Genomic DNA, 9187 nt, shown 5'->3' on the forward strand with positions numbered 1-9187 from the left:
ACACTTTTGCAAGCATTAGGGCCTCAGGCAAGGCATTTCAAAATACTACCTTTAGATAAATCATGGCCGAGAGAGCAGATCCTAGGTATGTACACATTGAAAGGACTCTTATCAATAAAAGTGGTTGCTGCAGAATTATGCGTCAAAGATTTGAAAGTTGTCTTTACTTGCAATGATGCTGTAGGAAGCTGTGCCACAGTGCTGGCGACGGATCAGAGCCTTGTTTTTCAGTAACAGTATTTCCCTTGGTAAAGTATGAAAACTGAAGCCCACAGGGACCTCCTCAAAACCTCACAGTTGAATCATCCTAATCATCGTCTAGATGACAGAACAGGCTGTTCTTGGGCAGCCATCAGAATATTATACAAACCAAGTCATTTTGGCCGTAGGCCCAGGCCTGGCTAATTCCCTCCATCTGTTTGGAAAACAGCTGCTATGTGCTGGTAATGGTAGGGACTGCTTCTTAAAGATCTCCTACAAAGATAGCGGGTGGTAGTCTGGTAAAGGTCCTTCAAATCAAGAAGATTGATTCATTCCTGACCGATGAACGGACGTCAAAATATAACCATCTCTCTCCAGATCTTCTTGACTTTCAATTGCCCCATGACGAAATTTCAGCAAGCCATTACACATAGAAACAATTTACGAAGGCAATTATAACAATAATAATGATAACATTAGCAATAACCATCATCATCATTACTACCAATATCATTACTGTCCTGTCCCTTCTTCTTCCTCCTCCTTCTTCTTCTAATATTAGTAATTATCATTATCGTCATCACCAGTATCATGATTGTCTTCTTCTTCTTCTTCTCAGTATTTCATATTGACAAAACGCCTTATTAACAAGAGAACCTGATGCTCACATTAAATTGTGTAATTGTAAAAGTAAGTGCAGATGTTTCACCTGTTAAAACAAGTGCAGGGTGGAATAAGGGGAGGCCTAATTCGTTTATGGATGCAATTTTTTTCTACTTGGTTATTTGTGAGAAGATGCTAAGATTTTCGTTGGGGGTGATGAAGGAGGACATGATTAGGAACGAGTATATTAGAGGGAGAGCTCAGGTTGGACGGTTTGGAGACAAAGCCAGAGAGGCGAGATTGAGATGGTTTGGACATGTGTGGAGGAGAGATGCTGGGTATATTGGGAGAAGGATGCTGAATATGGAGCTGCCAGGGAAGAGGAAAAGAGGAAGGCCAAAGAGGAGGTTTATGGATGTGGTGAGAGAGGACATGCAGGTGGCTGGTGTGACAGAGGAAGATGCAGAGGACAGGAAGAGATGGAAATGGATGATTCGCTGTGGCGACCCCCAACGGGAACAGCTGATTGTAGTAGTAGTAGTAGTAGTAGTAGTAGTAGTAGTAGAGGTTATTTGTGAGAAGTGTAGACAGATTGCTTTAAAGTTTCTATTTGCTGATGCGTTTTATGTAAATTACTGAACGCAGCAATCCAAGCAACAATGCTTGCAGATAGTCAACTGAATCTGCAGAAAAATAATTCAATTACTAAAAAGGAGGTTCCATCTTTTATTTATGAAAAGTAATAATCAAGTTCATAATTAGAAATAAGGACTTTAAAAGAGCAAAATGGGACCCCAATCTGCTCCTTCCAGTTTTAGGTCAATTTTAATTACCATTTACAAAACTCTGGTTAAGTGCACACGACAAGCTCTTGGCATAAAGCTATTCACCTACATAGATAGAAAGCAATCTTGTACATAAACAGGGAGTCATGACGAAACAAGTTTTGAATTTATCCTTCCATAAGTAACTTAAGTACTTGGATTGCATTTATATAGTGCTTTTGTAGCTGCAACAGCCCCTCAAAGCGCTTCACAATCAAATGAATGCCTCATATTCAGCCATTTTCACACACACACACACACACACACACACACACACACACACACACACACACACACACACACACGTGACCATGCAAGTTAACAACCGGCTCATCAGGAGCAGTTAGAGGTTAGGTGTCTTGCTCATGGACACCTTGACATTTTGCGAGGAGGAGGAGCCAAGGATCGAACCGGCAACCCTCCAGTTACCAGACGACCTGCTCTACCTCCAAGTCACTGTCGCCCCAGGCCTATAATCATTATTACAGTACATTTTCTCAGCAACACTGCAACCGACTACCTTAAAATGTACTTGACCGTCCTATTACATGCATGAAAGACAGAGTGAGTAATGTAGTAAAACACTGCACCCAACTTGGAGACAGCCATGACCGTCCTTTCCAGCGGTGAGGACATGAATTGAATTCAGACTCTTGGGTCTGAATTCAACTCTGATGTTGCTACTGTGAGTCAGCAGGGGAAGTCGGGGAATTGATGAGATTACGTGAAGTCTGGGGGTAGGTATTTTTTAATTCGTGTTTGTATTGTAACTACTACTATTTGTATTGTAACTGTAACAATAATAAGAATGATCATAACTTTTTAAACTACCTTTCATGAAACCCATGGATTCTGAGGAGGATAAACAAGAAGACACAAACATTATAAATTAATATAGCGCAATACAAGCAGACAAAGAAAAGGAAATAGGGAATAACAGAATGTTTGGCTTTCTAACATAAGATATACTTTATTGTCCCTGAGGGGAAATTTGCCTTGGGCAATAGTGCTATGTACAGCTGCAGTGGTTGTTTGTTAAGCAGTATTAGAGAAGTTGGGAGAAAGGAAAGCTGGAAGTGGTTGTTTTTTCCATTTACTGGTTCTGTAATGTCTGCCTGAAGGTAGTGGTCCATATACGGAATAGAGAATGTGTGAAGGGTCTTTCATTATTTTCTCAGAATATATATCTAGAGTAATAGTTCTCCTTCATTTCCTCAATTTTGGTGGATTTGATGTCATATGGTGGTCAGAATAGTTCGTTTCCATACCACAAATCCCAGTTTCATTCGAAAGGAACATGGTCCTGAATGCATGGGCAGGTCACAATTTCTGACGGTCACAGATTTTGATTTAACACCGGCATGGTTTGCTTGGCTGTGCATCATAGCAGTAGGAGCGCATTAGGAAGACAATTCGTTGGTAGTGTTCATAATTTGGAGAAAAACATTGATCAACAATGTCACCACACCAGACAAGGAAATATTGAGCAACATATCAAGGCACATCCAACATGTAATTAAACCAAATTAAATACTGGGTAGTGTTTAGCTTTGTATGTTAGCACCTATCACATGCGCCTCTGCATTTGGCATGCAAATTCATTCCGCTCCTGCTTCTTCTTCTCTTTCGCTTTCTTTTCGTTCTTTCTTTCTTCTTCTTCTTCTTCTTCTTCTTCTTCTTCTTCTTCTTAATGGGACTGAATCCTCTGAGCCAAAGGATATAGCAAATGAGGTATTTAATTTCTATAAGTCACTGTATTCCTCTTCATTTTCTGATTCTGGTTCTACGCAGTTTTTTGACAAGGTTAAAGGTCACCTGACTAGCATTGATCAACCCTTCAAAGATTTGTGTGATTCAGACGTTCTTACAGAAGAATTGGATTCTGTTATCCAAAAAATGGCTACAGGTAAAGCTCCTGGCTCCGATGGTCTTACTACAAATTTTTTCCTTCTTTTTTTTTGGTCAGATATTAGAGAATTAGTACTAAATGCAATAAAGGACAGCATAGAAAGACAGGAACTGACTCCAACTATGAAACAAGGAGTAATAATATTGATCCCTAAACGTATTCTAGATAATTTAAGGCCTATCACTTTGCTAAATACAGACTATAAGATCTTTGTCAGGAGTGTTAACCATTTCTAGATTTTCACAAAGCGTTAGATTCTGTTGAGCACCCTTTCACCTTACAAGCCCTACATCATTTTGGTTTTGGTGAAAAGTTAGTTGGTGTCATAAGCATGTTATACAAGGATATAAACAGTTGTGTGTCCTTACCTGGTGGTACCTGCCCGAGATTTGGTATTAAGAGGGGCATTAGATAAGGCTGTGGCAGCTCCCCTTTGTTATTCCTTGTTGTAGCAGAATTAATTTCCATTCTAATTAAAAATGACAACATTGAGGGCCTAGAGGCCTTGGGCAACAAATTATTGATAAGTCACCTTGCGGATGACGTCACACTTTTCTTAAAAAATGCTGCTGCCAGATCCCCTTGACCCTTAAATCAGTTGAGCTCTTCACTAAAGCATCAGGTTTAACTCTGAATATAAGCAATTGTGAACTTCTGGCGATACATGAGCATCATTCTAGGTCTTTATTTGGTGTCCCTGTTAAAACTGAGGTTAAATATTTAGGAATTCACTTGAGTAAAAACCTTGAATCAAGAGAAGAGATGAATGTTCAGAATAATGTTACAAAGTGTAAAGCTACATTAAACAGTTGGTTACAGAGGGACATTACTCTGTTTGGGAGGACTCTTCTCACCAAGATGGAGAGTCTCTCTAGATTTGTTTATCCTGCTTACTCATTTGCTATTTCATCAAGAATGATTAAATCCATAAACCAAACTAATTTAAATTTTATTTGGAAAAACAAGCATCATTATATCAGAAAAAGTGACCCCTTGAAAAGTTATGAAAATGGAGGGTTGAATGCCATTGATTTTGACATTATGAATGGTATGATCAAACTGAAGTCGCTAAAAGACTTTGTCATAGATGAGATGGTGATTTGGCATGCCATTCCTAATGCAATCTTTAAAAAGTTGGGAGGGATTGCTTTTCTTTTGAACTGTGATTTTGAACTGTCCAAGATACCATTACGTTTATCTGCCTTTCATAAACAAGTTTTGCAATATTGGAAATTGTTGTTTAAACACAACTTTACCCCTCATGCAGTTCCAATTTGGAATCACAGATGTATCCTGGTTAAGGGAAAATCTTTGTTTTTGGAAGACTGGTGGAAGAAGGGTATTTGGTCCATTACACACATCATGGATGACAGAGGCAATCTTTTGAATTATAATGAGTTGTGTTTGACATATAGTTTATACTCCTTTGAAGAGGTGTATTACATGGTTATAGGTGCGAGCCCTATACAACTCAAGATGATGGTCTCACAGTGTCTTATTTACTCCTCTTTCAGCCCCACACTTCGCCCCTTAATGACTGACAACTAAAGTTTGTCGACAGAACCTGCAATAATCTCTTTATCAGAAACTCTCTGTTGAAGATATGCTATCCTAATCCTTTAAGAAGGAATTATGTTTTAGACATGTACTCAAATTCGAATGCCCATAAAATTAGAAAAAGATACATTTCATTCCCTATCCCCCCCCCCGCAAAGCCAAAGAGATTCACTTCAAGATAATTAGTGAAATCTACTCCTTCAGTGAAATTATAAGATTAAAATTTAATTTAGACTGTAATTTCTGTCAATTTTGTAAGACAGACATAGAAACAACAGATCTTTCCACTCTCACATTACTTATAATTTTTGGTATAATTTGTATGTATGGTTGAAATCTAGCATTGGTGCGCTGCCTCCATTTCTACTAGTAAGTGTCAAATTTGGATTGTTTATGGAAGATAGAAATATAGAATTCTTGTTGAATAATTAATTATTTTGGCAAAATATTTTATACACAAATGTAAATCTTGCAAAACGCAACCCTGTTTAGCAGCCTTTAAAACCGAATTAGTAACTTTTTCCAAATCTCTAAAATGTATGAAAAACAGAAATGCTCAAAAATTACTCTTTGCATTTGAATAATTTAATGTAATGTAACCCCTGGAATATTGTATTGTCCTATTTTATTTTATTTTTAGTTATTTATCTCTTTTTAATTTACTATTTCTGTTTCCTTGTTTTGTTCTCACCGTCTTTGACATGTTTGATGTACTGTTCTTAGCCTACTCTGTTGTTTTAGAGTATACTGGCTTTGCTGATGTGTTTGTTTATTTGAAGTCTTGAATTAAAAATCATCCTCATCTTCTTCTTCTTCTTCTTCGTCTTCTTCTTCTTTTCCTTTTGTGGCGGACTCTACACATTTCCCGTGCATGCACCATTATATTTGAATACTTGTTGGGATGGCCAACCCCGCCGACACCAATAAGAAATAGCATATAAAGGAGCAATTACAGAAGACTAATACATTGAGTGGCCAGTGGGAAAAGCTATCAAATATGGTATTTTTAGTATGAAAAAATTATGGATTACATCTTTAATACATATAACATTATTATGAGCTTCATATATATGGTAGCGAATGCGGGGGGCAACCACAGAAACTGCTGCGGCCGGAACGCGAACCCATATTTTCCGTACCGCGGGAGACATCGCCGACCACTCGACTAAAGGGTCCAACTTGTTAGCCAAGGGCCAACGTGTCTATTTATCCATGTACGTTACGATATATATAGATGTCTCATTAGTTTTATTAGCATACTATAGCTTCCATACGCTTAAGGTGTGGGAAGATGGCAGCGCTGCTTATACAGTGTCTTTGTCCACGTCTGCGTCTGAGTTTGCGTCATCACGTTTTTATTTAGATGGCCGATTTCACTTGGCGGGAGAGCTGGCGCTGGCTCGGCTGAGAGAGCTTGGTCTGCTGAGTCCTGTGGGCCCGAAGAGGAAACACCGAGGACAGTCTGACAGGACGCGGAAGCGGGGCAGGCTAAGCTAACTACTAGCCCCGACTATGTGTGTGTGTTTTTGTTTTTGTTGTTTTGGAAAACTTTATTTTCAAATCTTCAGGTTTTTTTGGAACAGGTATACAAGACACATGAAATTAAAAAAAAACAAAACATGTAGGAACCCCCCTCCCCCCTGTGGCTCAAGAAAGAAAAAAAAGGACTATGCAGGGACTTCTTACAATTCCACATAATAACTATGTTTTTGAAGACAATATAAAGTTCTACACATATATCTGTATAAATATTGTCATTACAACCAGGTTAAAAAAAGTACATCCAATAAAAGGGAAAACCTTCAATAAAGCCTATAAAAGGACTCCAGGTCAAAGCAAAGTTTTTGCGGGTTTTACGAATTTTATATCGGAGCTTTTCCAAAGGTAGAAAGGACAGCACCTCCCTCAACCACTGCAAAAATGATGGAGCTTTATTCGACTCCCAGTTAAAAAATGAGTCTGTGAGCTAGCAATGCCTAGCATTTGCCTGCGAAGTTGTGACCTTACAGTTAGGGGGCGGTATGCCAAAGATTGCTGTGGGAAGGTCAGGGGTTATGGTCTGTTTACAGATTTGTGAGAATACATTAAATATCTGTCCCCAATAACTGCTGAGAGAGGGACAAGCCCAGAACACGTGTCCCACCGAGGCTGGACTATGGCTGCACCTCGGACACCCAGGGTCTGTGGAGGGAAAGATTCTGGCAAGCTTGTCCCCCGAGTACTGAAGACGGTGAAGCACCTTAAATTGAATTAACCCATGTCGTATACACAACGAGGAAGTGTGTATACGAGTTAAGCTGTCCCGCCACGCCTCTTCAGAAAGCTCTACACCCAGCTCTCTCTCCCATGCAGTTTTTGCTTTGTCCCAGGATATCTGTTTTAATCCCTGTATCAGTGTGTAGATTATAGAGACCCGTTTTTTCCCAAAAGGGATCTAGCTCTGGAATAACATCTAATTGGCTCCTGGGTGGCAGATAAGGAAATGAGGGAAACACTTTCTTGGCAAAACTACGAATTTGAAGGTATCTAAAACAATGGGATCTGGGTATGTTATGGTCTTTGCAGTGGCGCCCGCAGAAATTTTTCATAGGGGTGAAAATCATGGGGTGGCACACCAAAACCAAAAGCCATGACTGAATTTCAGGAATTCTATGATGCTGTTGTAGTATACTGAATAGGCTAGTTGAAAACTGTCGGTATGAGAGTTAAGTATTATCGCATACTGAAATACTTTGGTTTCTTATTTTTCTACATTTAATGTTACTAAATATCTGATGTGCATAGACTAATACCGGTACAGTTAACATTTTGAGTTCCACAACAATTCTGTTTTAATGTGTTATGTATCTGTATATATTGTAACGTGTTAGACCATTCATTGTTATATTGTATATGTCCAAAAATGAAAAACAAAACAAAAAAGCATAATCATGGTCAACAGTATACATTTTATCATAGTCTACTCAACCTATTCATATCCCTACTTTCTTGGGCTACATTAATTTCAATACAGCTTTATTCACCTGTTGCTGTGTCTTTTGTAAACAAATATGTTATAGGCTATGTGCAAAAATGAAAAACAAAACAAAAAAAGCATTATCATAGACAATGTACATTTCACTATAGCCTACTCAACCTCTTCATATCCCTACTTTATTAGGTTACATTCTTTTCAATACAGCTTTATTCACCTGTTGCTGTGTCTTTTTGTAAACAAACATATTATAGGCTATGTCCAAAAATGAAAAACAAAACAAAAAAACAAAGCTAGAAACAGAAGCTGCTCAGCTGCTGTCAGAGGCAGACTGTGCACGGGGGGTACGCAGTGACGGACGAGCAGAAGCGGCTGGCTGCCTGGCTATGCATTTGTTATTTTCTTTGACATTAATTATTATGAAAAATATACATTATTGATTTAAATGAACAGCACCTAATGTAAAATATCAGATAGAAGCATATTATGCATAATCAGAAGCATATTCTGCATATGCGATTCGTGGCTGGGGGGGGGGGGGGACAGCAGGGGGGCCAGGGAAAGTATCAGGGGTGGCCGTGGCCCTCCCTTGGGGGCGCCACTGGGTTGTTGGTAAGTGTTTCAAACGAGGTGAACGTTCCTTCTGTAAATAGATCGCAGAAAAACACCAGTCCATTTCTATGCCAATGTTGTAATGCGTTATCTAACACAGATGGCGAGACGACTGCGTGTTTTGGTCTGCGTCTGCATTTGTGTCGTCGCGCGGAGGAGGTGTGTCGAAGGTGTCTGGCGGGAGAGCTGGCGTTGGCTCGGCTGAGGGGGCCTGGTCTGCTGCATCCGATGGTGCCCAAGGACCACGGCCCTGCCTGGAGCTGTGCCTGAAGAGGAAACACCGAGGACGGTCTGACGGCGCGGGAGCGGGTCAGGCTAAGCTAACTGGCATGCTTTGTTCTCTCTGTGTTTGTATGTTTTTGGCGGTGTTGTTTTTGGAGGGTTTTTTTGGATACATGCTGTGGGCTGGGGGAGACTGACATCAAATCAGTTTAATTAGGTATTGCCTCATAATAACTGGGCTTCCTCTAGTAATGTCATCCTCACAAGAGTCCCAAACTGTACAGA

The sequence above is a fragment of the Lampris incognitus genome, chromosome 2, assembly GCF_029633865.1.
Source record: "Lampris incognitus isolate fLamInc1 chromosome 2, fLamInc1.hap2, whole genome shotgun sequence".
Lineage (NCBI taxonomy): Eukaryota > Metazoa > Chordata > Actinopteri > Lampriformes > Lampridae > Lampris > Lampris incognitus.